This window comes from Triturus cristatus, chromosome 3_2 (genome assembly GCF_964204655.1).
Source record: "Triturus cristatus chromosome 3_2, aTriCri1.1, whole genome shotgun sequence".
In the NCBI taxonomy this organism is placed as follows: domain Eukaryota; kingdom Metazoa; phylum Chordata; class Amphibia; order Caudata; family Salamandridae; genus Triturus; species Triturus cristatus.
The window spans coordinates 278,070,153-278,090,510 of record NC_140584.1 but is presented as its reverse complement, the minus strand read 5'-3'; positions in this window follow the sequence as shown (position 1 = coordinate 278,090,510).

The following is a 20,358-nucleotide window of genomic DNA, read 5'->3' as shown; positions in this document are numbered from 1 at the left end:
TAGCCACAGAGGCCGCCAAGACACACCACAGGGCCACGCTCAATAGAATCTATGATGTAGGCGACAAGGCGGGCAAACTACTGGCCTGGTTAGACCATAGGGACATGGCTCAGCGCGTTGTGGTTGAGCTTGACACTGACTCACATTCCCGTCTCACTGCACCACAAGAGATAGCTGATGAGTTCGGTCACTATTACCAGTCGCTCTACACGTCTCACACAACCTATACCGAGGAAGAGGCAGCCTCTCTCCTACGTGACATCTCGATGCCACTTCTTACTGAGTAGGAATGCTCAGATCTGGATCTTGATATTACAGTGGCAGAAGTTGAAAAAGCCATACACGACCTCGTGGAGGGAAGACGTCGGGCCCCAACGGTATCCCCATAGAATTGTTCAAACTCATGGAGAGCAAGACTGCACCCTTTCTCACCAAAATGTACCATGAAAGTCGGAAGGAGGGCATCCTTCCGGAGGATCAGAGGCTGGCCAACATTGTTGTCATTCATAAAGTGAGCAAGCCAGCCAACAAATGTTCGTCTTATAGACCCATTTCACTGCTCAATTGTGAAGTGAAGATTCTCGCAAAAGATTAGATTAGATTAAATTAGAATACTTGTAAAGCACATGGCTGCCTTGGCAAAGAGGCGTCCCAGCGCTGGAGCAAGACTAAGCAGGGGACCAGACCTGAGGGTTAGACCTGAGAGAAGAGACAGGTCTTCACAAGATGTCTGAAGGCCTGATGGTCAGGGTTACTGTGGATTTGTAGGGGAAGGGAGTTACATAAGGCGGGGGCCAGACGTCTAAAGGAGCGGCCGCCAGATCTAGTCCTGCGTATGGGAGGAATCCGTGCAAGAAGCAAATTAGCCGAGCGCAATTCTCACGGTGGAGCGTAGAGGGTACACAGATCGCCTAGAATGTCTGGGCCGCTCCCTGTCAGTATCTTCTGTGAAATACAGAGCGCCTTGAAGTGAACACGCTGTTCGAGGGGCAGCCAATGTAAGCGGTGTAGGAGATTTGAGGCATGGCTGTACTTGGGGAGGGCAAAGATGGCACGTGCTGCAGCGTTCTGGACCCACTGCAGTCAGTTCAACACAGATTTATTGGAGCAAAGAAGAAGCACATTACAGTAGTCTAGGTGAGCCAGTATAGAGGCTTGAATAATCAACTGGCAGGTTTGGGCATCAAAAAGGCCAAGAATCGGTCTGAGGCCACGCCGTATTCCAAAACACTTACCGGCCAGTGATTTGGCATGTGTTTCAAGATTAAGGTCTTTGTCAAGTATAAAACCCACATTTTCACTGCGTGTTTAGGGGCAGGGGGATCACCAAGTGCCGAGGGCCACCATTCGTTAGTCCAAAGATGGGAATCTTTGCCAACCAGAAGAATCTCAGATTTGGTGCAGTTCAATTGCAGAAAATTGGCTGTCATCCATTCTGCAATAGCTGAGATATCTTCTTTAAATTTTGCTCTATCTTGGCTGGGATTGTTAGACAGGGTAATCACCAGTTGGGTGTCGTCAGCGTTTGACACCAAAGAAATTCCTCGTGCTTTGGCCATCCGTGCCAGAGGGCTCATATATATATTGAAGAGCGTAGGGCTCAGTGCAGAGCCCTGAGGAACCCCGCAGCGGAGTGGGTGAACATGGGAGGAGAAAGGAGGGGATGTCACTTGGAAAGTCCTGTCATCCAAGAAGCAGGAGAACCGCGATAAGGCTTTTTTTCCAATTCCTATCTCCTCCAGACAGTGGAGCAGGATTTCGTGGGAGATGTCACGCTCAGATCCAACAGCACCAACGCTGAGGTTCTCCCGGCATCCAGCGCGAATTTAAGTTGTTCTACAACAGCCAGCAGTGCCGACTCGGTACTGTAACGCGGTCGGAAACTGTCTTGCGAGCTATCAAGTATGTGATTGGTTTCCAGGAAGTGAGTTAACGTTGAGTTCACGTGTGCTTCCAGAATTTTGGAGAGGAATGGAAGATAGTTTTCTGGTTTGGAGATGTCTAGTGTTGGTTTTTTGAGTAAGGGAACCACTTTTGCATGCTTCCATGATTTTGGCACCACCGCTGAAGAGAGGGATAGATTAAGCAGCTCCAGACACTCAGGTAGTAGACCTTGTTGTATTTTCCTGCAAGCGTCTGGTTTTAGGGGGTCGTCTGGAGATCCTGATTTAATTTTAACCACTAGTCTCTCTAAGTCATCCAGGAGGATAGTGGGTAGTGATGTAAGAAGGACAGTCTCAGGGCCGGTGTGTGTGTTCTTCCCAATAGCACTGGGGGAAGTGTCATGGTCGAAATCATGGTAGATGTCTTCGACCTTCTTCATGAAGAAGATCGCCAGTTCTTTGCAGTGTTGGTTGGAGGATATGATACTACCTAATTCCGATGGCGAGGAAACCTTCAGAAGAGAGAATACAGTTTTACTGCGATTGGTGCTTGTGGTGATCAGGTTAGAGTAATGGGCTGCCCTAGTTTTGCGCACTAACTTATGATAGGATTTAATAGCCGTTCTATATTGTGCCTTAGCCTGGGGGTCATATGAGCGCCTCCGAGATCTTTCCAGGATCTTGCAGTTCTTCCTGGCAAGGGTGAGGTCTTCGTTGAACCAGGCGTTAACCCGGGTGCTTTTAGGATGAGTGAGTTTAAGGGGGATGCAGGTGTCTAAAGCGTGTGTTATCCACCTTTGGAAGACCGCGTCAGACTCTTACATGTTGTTGGATCTTTCCAATGGCTTTGTGCTCAAGGCTGTGAGGAGGGCTGCTTGGTTAAGTTTATGCCAGGGCTGTTTTAGTGAAGGATATTGGTTAGGCTGGCCCCATATCTGCTCAGGGTCCTAACCTGTCTGGTCCATCCGGACCAATCGGGGTTTATGCCTGTGAGAAATACCTCCTTTAACCTGCACAGGCTTCACGGAGTATTGTATCGGGTGGACACAATCAGGGAAGATGCTGTTGTGGTGTCCCTGGATGTCACTTCAGCTTTCGACACCATCGAATGGCCCTACATATTTGCTGTGCTCCGTAAATTGGGGTATGGGCCCTACTTTACCGACTGGGTGCGACTTCTGTACTACCAACCACTTGCACAAGTAATTGTTAATAATAGGAAGTCCCCCATTTTTGTTCTCGGCAGGGGCACTAGACAGAGCTGACCTTTGTCGCTGCTTCAGTTTGCCCTAGCTCTGGAACCCTTGGCAACGTGGGTCCAACAAGACCCCTCCATTAGGGGCCTTAGGTAGACGCCAGGCTGGGAGGACCGCATCTTGCTGTATGCGGATGACATTCTGCTTTATCTGGCCTCTCCGGCGGCATCCCTCAATGTGGTTTTGGACATATTCCGAGTATTTGGTAGTTTTGCAGGATATACTATAAACTGGTCTTAGTCAGTGCTCTATGTCCTTTATGGCAAGCGGCCCTCACTCCCCCGAGGTTGCCAACTCACGGAGGCTGCGGACGGCTTCAAATACTTGGCAATCTGGGTCTCTAAAGACCTATCTAGATTTTATGACAATAATCTCCTCCCGCCTCTTGTGCGTCTTAAATCGGATGTCCAACACTGGAAGTTGTTCCCGTTGACTCTTTTAGGATGCGCTGCACTGTTCAAGATGATGTCCCTTCCTAGACTTTTATATGCGCTACAGAACACCCCACTCCCAGTTGCCGCCTCGTACTTCAGGGACATTGACGGTATGGTCTGAGATCTGCTGTGGGAGGGAAAACCACCCCGTATCGAAACACACAAACTCACGCTGGGATGGTTTGATGGGGGTATAGGGCTCCCGGATATCAAAAAGTATTACTGGGCCTTGCAACTCGCAGCTATCAACCAATGAACATATAGATCACAGGTGGACCTGGCCTTTCAAATCGACAGGTGGCTCCTCCCGGGGAACGGCTTCGAGGGTGCGTTATACATAAGAGCTTTGCGGTCTGCTATGACCGGCCCGACCGGGCACACAGTGCATATATGGAGGGTGGTCACTAGGAGGCTGGGATGGTAACCTCACGTAAGCCATGCCACTTTGGCACTGTGACCAATTGGGTAGACGGATCCGTTCGAAGGGATTCGACAGGTGGGACCTTATAGGCATTTCCAGGGTGGGTGATTTATGGAAATCGGGGGAGGATGTTTCCTTTTCCTGACTACAGCAATAGTACGAACTTGCCCTATCCAAATACTTTAGATATCTTCAAATTAGACATGCCCTGCTCGCAGTTCTCTCCAAGGTGGACGCCCTCCCTGAATCCTCCCCAATTGAGGGTAGGATACTAGATGGGGACTTACCAGAAAAAGATATATCCCTTATTTATAAAAAGCTCATCAATAATATGGCGGATCCCCTGACCCGCTTAAGAGCCAAATGGGATCATGATGTTGCGAGTCTCGAGGATGAGGAGTGGCAGGCGGCAGTGGCTTCCCCTCGTGAGGTGGCCATCTCCTCTCGCCTCCGCCTGGTCCAGTTAAAACTCTTTCATAGGTCCTACCTGACAGGCCCTTTGCTGGTTCACATGGGTTACACTCTGGATGGTGGCTGTGTACGGCACTGTGGGCAGGAGGGTACATTTATTCACACTCTCTGGGAATGCACAGTGATCCAGCGATACTGGGAACGAGTGATACGCCAAATGGAGGAGGCAATGGGGCAACAGATCCACTGTAACATTAAGTTAGCATTGTTGAATATCTGGAATCCTAACGATTTGAACTCCAGGGAGCGTTTATGGGTCACTCTAGGGCTCATGGTCACAAAAAGGAATATTGCAAGACTGTGGAGGGATACGAACCCACCAAAAATAGTAGATTGAGCCAATGATATGGATTGGTGTATGGTGACAGAAAAATCCATCTATGAAGCCAGGGGGTGCCCGAACAAATGGATGCAAATATGGGGACAATGGAATGTGTACAGGGGGGAGATTTGTGAACCACCAAGAGTTGGGGAAGATATTGCAGGGGGAATATGACAGTGCACTGTGAATATTGTTAATTGTATGTTGGGATGTATACACCACGAGGAACCTTTTACTGTGTACTCTAAAATATTGCTCTGTTTATCATTGTCTTACCTATGCAACTTGCCTTTCATTCCAATAAAAAGAGTTTAAAAAAAAAAAGAAATTCTGGGATTTACCATATAGATTTGGAGTGGGGATCGAGAAGTGTTTCTTAGTGGTACCAACTGCTAGAACGCTTTTAGCAGTTGTCTCATATGCCAAGATATCGTTTTGCACGGAGCCTGTAATTGTTCAGTTTCAAATCTGTCTTGCCACATTAAAGGAACACCGACTGCCGTAACATTGCCAGTGATCGAGTTACTTTTGAATGGGAGTTACTTGATACTGAACGATCAAGGTTGTTGTGGCATGCTTCCAGGCGTTGCATATCTGGTCACCGTGAAATCCAGGGTTACTTGCTGTATGCAAGTATTGTTTCCTCCGACAAATACAGTCAGGGAGGCGCTATTATGGCCTTCACTGAATGTTTTGTTGATACAGTTTGATGCTTTGAGCAGAATGAGAGCCATGCTTTTACAGAAAACCATGCCACTGACCTCCGCTCGAAAAACCTTTGAACTTCAAGTTGCAAGGACCTCGACCGAGATACAGGCGCTAATTTGAACAAACTGCCCCCTACATCTTGTAGAAATGGTGGGACGTATCTTTAATATATCAGATACGAGTGGCATTATACACCTATTTAAGACCATAGGGTCCGGATTCCTTAGCACTTTCCAGACTATCCTCGGAGTTATTCCTAACTTCATACACTCCGTGTTTGGAAGTATTTTCGGGGGTCTACCTCTGATACTGCTCGCTGTAGCTGGAATCCTGATTATCGTCTACCTGCTGCGCAATGGACGGACCATCCGCCAGCGAGATTGCAAAGGCTCTCCTGGAAAGACATTACCGTGAGCGCATGGTAGAGCATCTCGGTGCACCTCGCCTACGAGAACTAAGTGCTTCTTCGTTTTTTTTCCTTCAGACCAGTCTTTGAGGACTGTATCTTACCTGTCTTCCGATGCCTGTTCTGCGGAGGCAAATGCGAGTTGGACATCTGTCTGACACCTCTGACGGAGACGCCAGTGGACTTAGACTCCAGGCTGGAATCTTTGTGGTCCCATGCACGACTCTGTTCCCAGCGTATTCCCATCTTGACACATGCCTTGCTTGAGGAACCGCAGGTGCCTTTCATGACTGAATTCAATTTCAGCTCCAGCATTGACACCGAGGGCTCGAATCCGGTACCGGAAGCCTACACACCAGCTGTTGGCAGCGAGGAGTTTCATCTATGCACACTTGACGTGCTATGCAAGATATTGCCCCCTGCTGTAGCAGGCAGTGATAATATTATGTCTCCCAGCCAGGACATTTAATCAGAATCTGGTTCACCGTGTGCTGGGAACGAATATGTAACTTTTTCCTTCCCTTTATATGTCTAAAATAACTTTTTCAAATTGACACTTTCTATCACGAAGCATGGCCTTCTAAGTACGCTTGCAGTAATTCAACTTGTGTGATCGAACTCGTTTAGAACTGTGATTTGCGGAACTTTACGACAATGTTAAACCTTACCAAAGAAAATTTTTCTCGTTTTTTAAACAGTTTTTAAATGATTTTTTAAACATTTTTAGAAACATTTTAAATGACTGCTTGATAATTTTATACACTGACACTGTTATGAAAATGTGCATCTCAGAATGTATATTATTATTGTTAAGTATAAGGTGGAGTGGGTGTTATATTTCATATCGGTACCCTAATATAGGTCCAGGGAACATCGTACACTTTCCCTACATCAGCTCCCGTTATTTCATATGAACAAGCCTTATAAGGACACAATTCCAAATAAGGACAGAATGCCTTAAAGGGACATCACGCCTAATAAGAACTGTAGCCTTTTATAGACTAAACCTTTCATCTAGTTCCATGCCAAGGGTGGGTTTTTCCCAATCAATATTGCTAAGACTTCATCCTTAGCACATCTGAATAATTGATGAGTACACTCTCCTGGAGGCATACTTCACCTCTCCCATCGACGCACAAGGTTTAATCCCCAATGTCATCCTCATACTCAACAATGGGTAACACACGTACATAGACTGTATAAATACAGCACCTCTTGCTATCAGAAGGCAGGAGGGGACCGAGACTTCAAGACCGACACACTGACCAGAGACACTTCAGCTCCAGCATGCCATTGTTCCAGCTGACAGTGGTCTGACGATCCCTTGCAGGGTGTCCAGCTCAAGTCCAGGACAAAGTTCCACACTCTTACTATTCAGGTATGGGGTTCGACTCAATCCTAGTGGGATTCTTGGCTCATAGGCTCTTAAGCTTAGGCTCTGTAGCACCTACTCACATGCTAGGTACACTTAGGTACATCTAGTTAGGCATCTTAGGAGTACGCACTTTATTTTTATAAATGCATTTCATATTCATGTATATGTTCGTGACTATTGCAAAATGGTAGAACAATACTATTCCTTTTTATTCACTGTACTTCTGGTTCTATATCTCTGCTACTGTGTTGCAGTTGTAACAGCGCACTTATTCTACATGAGAAGAACTACGGTACAATAAATTCTTATTGTAAAAACGCTCGATTCTTTCTTCTCTGTATCTCTCTGAGAGCAAAACAAGCAAGCACGAGTGACTGGGTGAAAAGTAGTATATTGTTTCCACGAGTCTGAGGTTATTGTGTTCTGAGGCTGCCAAAAACTAATCTCTCTGATAGCAGGAGATTCTAGTCGCACTGCGAGCTAGCTAATGCAAACCAAAGGCTAACATTCAAGGCGGGGGTGCACGGAGTCAGTCTGCCACCAGACCCACAGTATATGTTATCCGTAAACAGCGTAGGTCCTGCATGACAGGGTACTATTAGGACTACACTACAGGAGGAAGGGAAAACGTTTTGGGATGACCCTGAAAAAAGGGCCAAGTCCAACAGTAATCCTCATTAAAACAAATAATAACTGAGATGAAATTGCAATATTTAGTCTAATGAAAGAGAAGTGGGAGATACCAATTCTAGATTTCTTGAATGTAGCAAGAATCAGCAGGCGAAATGAATGTGATCTGATAATTATGGAAGGGACATAATGCCTCAACTGGTATTGAAGTTAAAGCAGTCGACTGGACAAATAGGCATTATGGACAATACAGAGGCTTTTGAAGATGTTGTACTTGGGTATCGGGAGCCAGCTATACTAAAGGTTGCCACAACTTTCAAAGCTTCCGGTGAATGCGGCATTAGTATTTGTCTCTTTGCAGTCATTGATACTCTCCTCAGACTCTTTCCTTGATGCTCTGAGTGCAGATTTGAAGGCCAGACTGGCATCTCTTCTCCCTATGCTTCAAGCATCAGTGAAGCCTAGGTGGAAACATGTCCCAGTTTTCATAGTGCTGCTCATGTAGTTTGTGGTGCAGCTCCCAGCCAGTGGACCAGTCCATGGTTCCATGTTGCAAGAACCCCACTATCACTGACAACCCTGGTTTAAGGGTTTTACCTTAATAAAGAGCATGCCTGAACCTACACCTCTTACATTCATCAAGACCTAAAAATCGCCCAAAACAGTGTTCTGATCTCAATTTGTACCCTAACAGCTTGTCAACGGACAAGCTGTGTGTCTGTTTCATTTGATGGGCATTGGTACTAATCTGGCAGCAAAGTGTTAGATTTCAGCATCCAGCTGTTCAAAGCCAGGATAAATCTTGATGTAGGAAGCTGCTGCTTTTCTTTAAACTGGGATAGTTGTGCTGGGACTGCAGTGGGAAGGAACATATGAGCCTTCCCTCATCTCCTTGGAGGTGGTTGCCCTGCATAGTGAAGTGCAGGTGCTGTTGTATGTGCCCCTGTGTCACCACACTGCACTGAGACAGTGTCAGCATGGTTTTTAGGGCCGGCCGAGAACCCAGTTCAGAGCTCAAGAATATCTATTGGAATCAGAATCCAGTGCCATCTCTTTTCTAGTACTGGTTCAATGCCCACCTCTCACTTTTGCAGTTAGGGATTTGTCCTGCGCAGGGACCTGAAACGTCTCTCGTTTTAGGGCCTGATTCACAAAGGTAAACTTACACTTTTCTGTAAGTTCACAATTGTATGCTATTCACAAAGGGATGTATGAGTAGTATCTTTATAAGTGTGGAGTCTACACACATAACAAAAATAGGTATTTTTATGTATGGAGACTCTGCAATTGTAAAGAAACCACTCACAAATCACCTTATGAATAGCATAGAATCATAAACTTACACAAAACTGTAAGTGGACCTTTGTGAATGAGGCTCTCAATTTCTAACCATCTGCAATTTACTCGTCATTGCAAGCTCTCATCCCTACTTATTTTTCTTGCTTGAACTTAAGAAACGGACATGCAAGCATACATCCATGTGCTTCAAGGCACAGCGGCAAGTGCCTTTCTACAGCCGCTGATAAGGGATTCATTTCTGTGAATTACAGCATGAATGCTCACCTTGAGATAGTACGTTGGTTCCCGTAGTTTTTTCATGGTTTGGGAAAGCTTATGACTATGAAAGTAAACTTACATATAAATGAGGATGTCCGTCTGTTGCTCAGAGACATAGGGCCTGATTGCGTTCCACCTGCCTGATTACGATGCGAAAGCTGTGTAGGCGGTCTGAAAAATGCCCTTTTAAATTGTGGCTTGTGCCGCAGCCTGTAAAACAACAGTGCCACAAGCTGCAATGGAAAAAGGCATTTTTCAAACATCTATATGGTGCCTGACACACGGTGCATGGATGTTTGGGGGGGCACCACATGTGCCCTATTGGCTCGATAGCTGAGGCTCACGGGGGGCCCAGCTGGGGGCACCCAAAATCCATTTCGGTCTGCATTTACAAAGCGGTCGGACAACCATGTAAAGGCAGAGGGAAAAGGACATCGTAATCCCTACGGCAGTGTCTCCACAGGCACTGCCCCCATTGTAGGGATTACAGTCGGCCGACCCCTCGACGGGCTCCTTGAGCCTGCCGGAGGCGTCGGTCGGTCTTCCCAACCACTGCGCTCCGACCAACCGCTTATAATGAGGCAGATGGAGCACTATCCTGGCTGTCAGGCGGAGCGCCACTGACGGCCTGTCTCTGGCGGTCCACCTGACATCTGAATTTGGCCCATAGATAAATTGTTTTTCAGCTGCAAAAAAGCTGCTGCATTTGAATTGTTACTTAAGGATGAATTTATTGAGCATTCCACTGGTCCAACACCATGGGTTTCTCTCATAGTAGTAGTGTCTAAAAAGGACAGTGAAGGAGCTGTCAGTGAATGTGTTGACTTGCTTCAGGCAAACAAGGCAATTGAACGTGAATGACATCCAGGTCCACTCATTACTGACATGATAACGCAATTAAATGGTACAAAGTTCTTCTCTCACTTTGATTTAAATAAAGGTTATCATCAGTTGGAACTCAAAGAAGATTGCAGGTACATTACAACCTTTTCTACACGTTTGTCAATTTCAGTACAATATATTACGTTTTTGTGAGTCATCTTCTGCAGATCTGTTTCAAGACGTATATCATACAGTCTGTCATGAATGAGTTCAATTACAGTGATGACATATTGGTTTACAGAGCTACAAAAAATGAGCACAATAAAGCTTTACACAAGTATGTTGTTTATTTGACAAAGCAGGTTTGAATTTGAATGCACACAAGTGTGAATTTTATTAGTCAAAGCTAATGTTCTTTTTCTGATGGGGCATGACACCAGATCCTGCTAAAGTACAAGCGCCTATCCCTCTAGAACAGAGGTTTTCAAACTGTGGGCCACACCCGTCCTAAGGCGGCATGAATGTGTTCCCATGGGGGGCGCAAATGGGTTTGCAATTACATGTAAATGAAGATAGCCTGGAAGTGCAAAAGACTCTCTTCATTTACATGCAGCAGTTAAAGCCCATAAAAAAAAGTGTGAGGACAGTATCCCTTTCATATGTTCGCTCATAGATATAGTTTTAAATGGTGACGAGTTATTGTTTTCTGTTTTAAAGAAGTAGGTTGTTTCCTGTAAATAGAGGGAATGATGGTGCATTGCAGAGTTTTCATCTTACTTGAGGAGGGCCTCCTTAAATAGGAACTGTTAGTATATGCCCGGAAACCATTAGTTGGTTTAGCGTAGCATTTTTAAATTTACTTTCATCAGGCATTGTAAGATAATCATTGAAAAGCACTTAAAATACATCGAAGGAAGAAAGCTGATCTCACAGGTTCTAGGACCAGTATTTAAACATCTGATTGCACTCATATGAGAATGATTTCTCTGCCTTCATGCCTGCCCACAGATACAGCCTTTAAAAGGTGTTAAGGAATTGTTGATTTCTCTTTTAAGGGTTTTGATTGCTTTCCTCTGTATTCAGGTGGGGGAAGTTTTTTTCTTTTCTTTGCACTGTACATGCATTTTACTGTTGAAAGACATATTCTGTTATGATTTTTTTGTGTGTGTAGGTGTTTGTGTGTATGAAAAAGAGCCATATCTGTGGCATGGTTATTTAAGATGTGTGTGTGCTTATGTGTGTCTCAGAGAAAGCTACATATTTGTAAAACATATGACGAGGGGGGTACGTGCGTGCATCTGTGTGTGTCTGTGTGTGTGTGTGCGTGTGTGTGTGTGTGTGTATATAGGAGAGAGCAATAAATGTAGAAGGTTTATTACAAATGTGTGTCTTCCTGTCAGACTTTTTACTTAATCTTATTGGGGGCAGGGACAGTCAAGAACTTTCAAAGTTGTGAGTGTTTGCGGCGAGTACTGGTGTTGGCTCTCTGGGTAGATATGGACACGTAGCCAAGGTCTATATGAAAAGAAGTGGCTTAGTGCTGAGGCTAGGTACAGAACAACAAAAATATCAGTGTTGCAATAATGATGTGAATGTTCAGTCAGAAAAGTGGGTTTTGTGAATAGAAAGCATATTATTGAAGTCTCATAGGGGCAGATTTATGTTTCCTGGCGCATCCCTGCAAATCAGCAGGGATGCGCCAGGAAAGATGCGTCACGAAAGTTTACCCTTGCGCCACAATAGATGCGCCGCATTTACAATGCAGCGCATCGTGGCGCAAGGATAAAAAGATGTGTGACGCATCTGATGGCGGAAGGTTGGCACATTGTTGGAGGTGCTTCGCAAGCGCGACGCAGCTCCAGCAAGGCTCGGGGGTGCCCTATCGTTACAATGCTGCGTCAGGGTTTTGACGCAGCAAGGACGGAAAAGTGACTGAGTGAAATCTTGTAGATTTCACCCAGCCACTTTTCAGAGGCGTTCCTGTGCCGGAACGCCCCCCCCCTGTGCAGGTACGCCCACATGTGGCGCAAGCTTTACAACGTGACGCGTCTCCCTAGATGCGTCACGTTGTAAATGGGGCGCAACATGGCGCAGGGTTTACGCCGCCACTGCGTCACAAAAGTGATGCAACGGCGGCATAAAAGTGGCGCAAGGCCGATATAAATCTGCCCCATAATGTCTAACTATATTTACATTAGAAATTACAATTAAATACCTACAAATCACACAAAACATAATACATCATAAGAATGTTACTTCAATGCTGTACTGCAATACAAGGCAACACCTATAAATATTATATATTGTTTGTGTTCAACAACTGATCACAAACACCCGAAAACTTTGAAAACAAGAAAATGAAAGATGATACTACTGAGTACTGCTGAGTGGTATGGCGTAGGGTCAGTGAGTGTGAAGTCAATGTCAAACACATGGCTAAAAAGAAGAACATTTCTGCATTTTATTGTTTTTTGTTCACCTTCAGGCAACAAAATACAAAAACATGCACACACTTCAAATGAAAAACAAATACAGGTTAAACTAATCTAAGGGAAATATACTGTTTTATCTTATGAAACCTAAGTTGATTAGTGTGATCACTGCAGATGTCTTTGTGTGTGACCAGAGAGTCACAGAATTAAATCCTGATTGGTGCAGTGAGGAATGGTGACTTGTTTATAGTGCTTCGAGGTCCCAATTTGTGACAGAAAGCACTGTGGATGTCATTATTTAAAAATTGCATTACACTGTATAAAACAGGCTGGTGCAAAATACTGTTTAAGAAAAATAAAGTGCTTTAAAAATACACATTTTAGCAATAAGCATTCAGACTATATCTAGTGTAAATATTGTTAAGTGCCCATTAAAAGTGTGCAATCATTTTAACTGACTCATATATTACATTGTAAACAGAATAAATATTTGTCACCATGAAGCAGAGTGACTCCACTAATTAAAAGCTACACTGGCTCCAAAGCAGCCTTTATATTTGGTAATTAACCATTGCACACATTTACATTCCTTTCAGGTAGTTTCTTCTTTAGTTCTATACTATCTGTTTCACAGCACAGGAGCCCTCCCCACCCTTTGTGAGTAGGCACTGGACCCCAGTTATGGCAGTCTTACTATGAAAAAGAACATGGGTGCATTTTCCTTGCTAGCATTAGGGCCCAGGTCATTATTGTTGCGCACGGAACAGGGCCTATGCAACAGGGTATGGGGGGCTAGATGTGCTTTATTGTTGGGTTTTTTCACACAAGGAAGCAAAAGGCCTACTTTGGGCATCTGGCTTAGAAGTAATGGCCCTTTTTGGTGGACAGAGAAGACAGCTTGCTTTGCAGAGCCGTAGGTATCATTGCTGCTGGAGTTGCAGGGCATACTTGCTGGGCCAGTGTTTATTTCAGCCTTTAAACAATGGCCCAAGGGAAGGTAAAAAATAAAGCAGAGGAGACACCTTGATTTGGGCATCAAAGAGGGACACTGAGAGATGGGAGGGAGAGGCATGATGAGAGATGGGAGGAAGTGGGATGGAGTGAAATGGGAGCCCATGTTGTTAACAAACTTCAGAGGTGACAGTAAGGCAGTACTTATCATCAGTGAAACCGGTGCAGTGACACTTTTGCCCAGTGGCCCACTCCATCATAGTTATTAATGTTTCGCAATACAAAGTGGTCATGGGGGCTCATTTTCCTTGGTAGCATTGGGGCAGATGGCGCCTTGGCACAAAAAAAGGGTGCAGCGTGCAGTGTCTCATTTTCTTTTAGAAAGAGACCGGCCTAGTTTCGAGATTGAAGTGATGGTCAGACATGGTGTAGAAGCAGAAAAAAAGAGGAGATAGCCTGCTTCTCAGGGCTCAGTCACCATTAGTGCAGGCAGGTGGAGTGATTGGGGCTCACAGCACCCCAATTATGGGAGGTAGTGGTTACGGTCAATTCTGTTCTTGTTTGATGCTGTTGCTTTTTTAAAACTTCCACATTTAGGGGCCGATTCCGATCTCGTTGGAAAAGCCCTCCATGCGAGTCGGATCCGGAGGGTTTTCCAACTGAGCCGTGCCCTTCGAGTCCGACCGAGCAAGTACGATGCAGCCGTATGCTGACGGGCTCGGGTCGCTCGGACTCCCATTGAAGTCAATGGAAGCCGGTCGTACGACACGTACACGGGCTGCCATTAACTGAATGGGTACGTTGCGAACAAGGGCGCCCCCTGTAGTGTGTACGCGTTGGTGCCCTTGAGTCTCCCCCTGTGACCGATTCGTAAGGTTACGGGTGAAGGGGGGGTCCGGCGCGGACCCCCAAAGTCCGCTTCCCGGTGCGTTTACATGTCGGGGGCTCCAACTCGATCCAGCTGTCCAAATCCTGCATCGTACTGGCTCGGTCGGAAATCGCCTCCATTGCACGGCACGGTTTCCTTACGGACGAGACATACGGAGCGGTTCAGACCCGTAAACGAGTGGGTCGTCAATTTTGCGTTTCTCGCATCATACTCGCTTAGTGTGTTCACACGATTTACATATAGAGAACACATCTGAGAGAGATGGATCATCTTTCTCCCAACAAGCTTCTTTAACTTTGTCTAAAGTACAACCCTGCATGAACTGATCTCTTAATCTTTCTTCGTAATTAGCCCCAAAATTGCATGAAGAAGCTAATTTCCATAATTCTGTCATATACTCCTCTGCACTCTCCCCTGACCTTTGCATGCGATTACCAAAATGATGCCTTTCTAATACAGTGGACACTTTTGACAAAAAATGTAAATCAAGTTTTTTCAAACACATCTCATAGTCATTAAGATTGTCCGCATCTTGAGTAGTCAATTTGGAAGATGTTGAAATAATTCTTGTCCCTCGGAACCCAAACAGTGTAAGAGTAAATACATTTTCCTTTCTGCACTGAGGGATACACCACATACACTTGCATAATGAGAAAATACAATTTTCAATTTTTTCCAACTAATAGGAGGTTCGCCAGGAGAGGACTAAAAAAAACGGTGGTGGTGGAACATTTTGCATGTTGAAATTGTGATTATGAAATACTAGTACCTGTATAAATAATACCTGTAAAGCAAATATTAGAATAATACTAAATTGTAATAATAACAAATTCCCACGATGGTAACAAAGAAGATCTGAATTAGGTAACAAAGATGCTTTGTCTTTGGAATACACAAGAGAGTAGATTGTGAAATTGGAGAGCATAGAATTTTACTTTGGTGACTAGAATCTTGTTTTGTCAAAAGGTTCTTGAATTTTAAGATTGCAGAGCATAGAATTATATTTTGGCATCTAGAATCTTGCTTTATAAGAGAGTTCCAAGTATTATCCAAGTAGTAGGTTAGCAGTCTAGTTTTCAATTCAATTTGGCATTCAGAATTTTGTTTTGTGAGAAGATTCCAAGTGCCATCCGGAAATGTAGGTTAGCAGTCTAGTTTCAATTTCGACATCATGCTCTAGAACCAGAAGAGAAGTTTTAAGCAGAGGAGTTAGCAGTCTAGATATTTAAAACGTGAGTGCGTCAAGTGATGCGTGTGACGAAATGGAGTGTCAAACGGAGAGAAGCAATCACGCGGAGACAGTCGTGTTCACGAGAAACAACAGGTAAGAAGATTCTTCTTTTTTTTGTGTTACAAAATAATCAATTCTAAATAGGCCGGTTACAGATTCAATGAATTACATGACGATGAACTAAGATCCGAATTGAAGAAAAGTACCATTTGTCGTAAAATAAGACAAAGTCACTTGAATGTCAAAACGAACGGAGAGAAATTCAGGGAGAAGGCACTATTGAGGACAAGAAGAAAAGAGGGTGCACAAACCAAAATAAAGTGGCAATTTTAAAGTGTAAGAAACACAAGCCACAAACACAAGCGATTTTAAAGTGCAATTTTAATGCCAGAAAACTCCACTTTCCCCGTTTAAAGTTCAATTAAATAGATGATGAAAAATCAAGTGAGACGGGATGCACAATCCAAATAGTAGGCAGATAAAGAAGATTTAAACGCAAAGCAGGGACTTCACAATTTAGATAAAAAGTCATACGATACCAAGAGAAGAAGAATCTTCTAATCTTCAATTTCAGGTGCTGGTAGCGTTGAGGTGTAAACGAGATAAGGGTCCTTTAAGCTGGTCGCCAATGTAAAGATGAGCCCACAGAGTTTTAAGAAGAAATCTAAGAGATTTATTCAAGTATCTTCATAACACCTCAGCCTGCAAACACAGCTCCTGTTTAGCTAACAGCTTTACTTGAATCATAACATTCTGAACCTCTGTCTTAATATCACATGACATCATGCTGGAACTGAGTGATAACATTCTAATTCTTACAACGGCCACAAAATTAAGTACATCATATCACATATCACACGCCCCCCCACGCTTTTTATGTAAATATAGCCCCAGTGAAAAGAGAAAAGATTTGTCTCAATTGACTTAATCAAACCACACTTTGTGGCCGATACTAAACAGTAGGCCTAGTGGACTCTGATGTAGCAGACGTCCTCCTCTAGCTACAATCCAAGAAGTTCAAACAGAAAGACTCATCACGTTTGAAGAGCCATCTGTAAGGAATGAAGGACTAAGCAACAATGCTATGGAACTTGTTCCACTTGAACCAGACATTCAAATTCTAAATGAAAAACAGAATAATTCACAAGTTGAAATTAGACCTAATACAGACGTATACATCAACATGCCTCGTCAAGAGGAAAATAACATTTCAACTAATCCCGATGCAATTCCAACAATTGATCGAACTGCTTCTGGCTATTTCATTAACTTTGATACGTTTTCTCTGGATCCAAGCAAGCCGGAAACACCACCAGCTAAAACACCATTCAAGCAAGAATCAAAGAACTTTCTTCTCTTTCTTCAAAAGGCTTACCTGGTATCACCATGGATTGAACTCTGGGTAATTTCTAGGATAATGCTTTTTCTTTTATGGCTAGGTTATTTTTGACTTTTAGTATGCTTATTAATGGACACTATCTTCAACAAGATTCCACAGCCCGAAAGGTCAACATCCCCCTGAAGCCACACACATCGTCACATCGTGAACGAAGAGACTTGTCATCAGTGAGCATTACAGCAAGTCCTTTACCCGATGGTATAGTATGGGACAAGGTTGATTTTAACATTTTCGGCCTGACTGAACTTTTAAAAATGAATCATGTATTTAAAATATCTTTGAGTGATATCATTACCTCCAGTACATTTTCTGATGATTGGGACACTGAAACAGTTACTAACATGTTGTCTAATTTAGAGAAAACTGCTGCATTTTCTAATAATGAAATGTTAGAGGGTACTTCAGACTATGACAAATTGTACTGTTATCAACATTTTGGTCATCATTTCCTGCACAAATCAATTTCACCTAGGAATGTATTTGAGTACCATCAGTGGGAACATTTCCCAACACCACCAAAATCTAGTTCACAAGTGTTTGCACAAAAATGTACATACTTTTCAGGATTTAACACAACAGATCCATCCTCATTTTATTATAAGGTTGCACCAACATCAGCACAGAAAATTATGTTGACAAACACCAAACAGATTTACTCTGCTTCCTTTTTGGCCCAATTGTCTGAACAGGGTTTCCACCTAAGGAAAGACGAAATTGACTTAAAATCAATTTGGTGTTCGAGGAACTGGCAAGTCCAGGGTACAGAGGCTCTATTTAGAGCATGCCTCATTCCACAGCAGATGATCTTTTTAAATGATACTGTGCAACAGACATCCTGTCTTGGAATAGCCAAGATAAAGGACCTGAACACTCCAAGGTTACCTACACCAACACAGGGGTGGCAGAATTCTTCTACAAAGGACGGGGCTACAGTTGATGACATACTACAGTACAATAGATCAGACCCATATTGGAAGGAGTGGGTGGTTTGGCCCTTAGACACAAACACGCATAAACGGTTCCTGAACATCACCAAGGGACTCAGTATGCATAGGCCAGATCCACAATATATACAGAGAGAACATCCAGGGGTAGTGACATCCCTTAGTGTTGGGAAATTGTGCCTAGATTGGCTAGAAACCTCAACACTTACAGAAGTGAAACAACACTTATCTTTACTCTCACAAGACATGGATCTTAGGGACTTTTTACTAGGACTTAGGAAACAACGTCAAAAACGTTTCATATATGCAGGCATTTATGCTGCCTATAATGAAATCTGGAAGATTTCACAACAAGAAGCCGCAGAGAGAATACGGGAAATAGACCGTATAAACTTAGAAAAAGCTTTTGCTGTGATGAATTATGGGTTAACTACTTTGACCTCCAGAGTATATTCATTGGGCAACATTGTATCTTCTGCTATTGACATACTGGAACAGGATTTAAGATTCCGACGAGCCACGAGAAGGTACTTCCTTTGATGGTCGCGCTCCTTCCAGCATTGTCTATTTGAAGGCACCCTACACCGCTCGTGTGAGCTCATGGAGCGATAACGATTAAATTCTAAAGTTCTTAAGATATACAAGTGCAATATTTTTCTACTCCCATAACAGGGAACAAAGGACATTGTTTGTGACATTTATTCTATCACCCATTGAGGTGTAACAGGGATCGTTTTTTTGGTCCTGAGGAAGAAAGCCAAGGGGATGGCTTCTGAAACATGCCGACCTTGTAGGAGGTGACTCATTATAGTACACCATCTACACCTCCGCACTTTTACTATTCTCAGCCGGGGAAGACAATAAAGTATTTTCGTTCCACTAGCCAGAGAATATTTAACCATTTCACATTTTCTTTTCTGGATCCCATGCACTGCACATTCTCACCAATCACTGAATAAAGTGCTCCTGCGTCTACGTAAGTCGTAGCACGCCCTGTGCCGTAGAGGGGCGGGAAGACCCCAATGATGAAGCATGACACTAAATCAGGTTTCAGTGTGTGAGGGGTATTTTAAATTTTTTTGAAACATTGCCCTTCCCACAAATTGAGAGAAGGAGCTCTGATCCTTTTTCACCATTTTTCACGTATTACTAAACACTTCAAATAAAAATAAAAATAGCAGCACACACATGGGTGCATATATATTCACATAAAATACTTGGCAGAATTCCTATGTTGGATAACAGGATTTAGCCATATTACAACACGGCCAATCACAGTTACGTTCTATTATGTTATTGAGCTGGAAGCTACAATCTTTGCATGCAGGCCTTGCGCCTTGGCGTTTTATAAACAGTACGTCCCTGTTTTCAGAATACAATCTAACTGATACACAGAATGAAATGGCACAAAGGGGAGCTAAATATACAATGCTGCAAATTGAAAAACTGGACAGACTACCATTTACAGTGGCTGAATTACCAGCAACTGAGTGGCTAATCCATGGCCAAATCACTCTCCTGGTCACTACATTTCAGTTTCACTATTGCCTTGAGCAAAGGCAGGCAGGTAGATATGAAAAATTGGGTAAAGAATACATTAAGAAATTCTGGGATTGGGGGGCGTGGACAACCACCAGCAGAAATGTCCGCTTGCTAAGGCAGGTCCGTCCCCGCGCACCCGTTCACACGAATATTCGTCTTTCAAAGATCCGGCAGCTGGTATAATTGCATACCGGACTACATAAAACAGCACTGGGGATCGAACGAGCCGAGTCCCAGCGGGATCCATTCGGCTGTTCCGGAGATCGGGCCGCTGAGGCACTTTTGTGTGGAGAGAGGCTGCCTACCTCATTGCACGGACCCCGCTGAGCCTTAGCCCACGGTTCCGACCTGATGAGCCCGCGACATCCCTATCCCCCGCGGTGTGTCAGGAGGCTAACAATTGACCAGGCCCCTGGGGAGTTTTCCTTGGGCATAGCGCTCATTGCTGTGACAGTGCAACTCGAGACTCTGTGGCGGGAGAGCCTGGAGACATCTCGGGCTGCGGGCCTGTCTCTGACCGCTGGGGAGCCTCGACTGTGCTAACTGTTGAAGGTGGAGGAAGGGAGCTGCAGTCTGCCCTGAACTCGTGGAGATGTGGTCTGGAGGCTGCCGCTATGGTTTGAAGTGGGGAGGAGACCCAGTTTGACCTGCGCTGAGTGGACCCTAGCCGACGAGAAGAACCGTC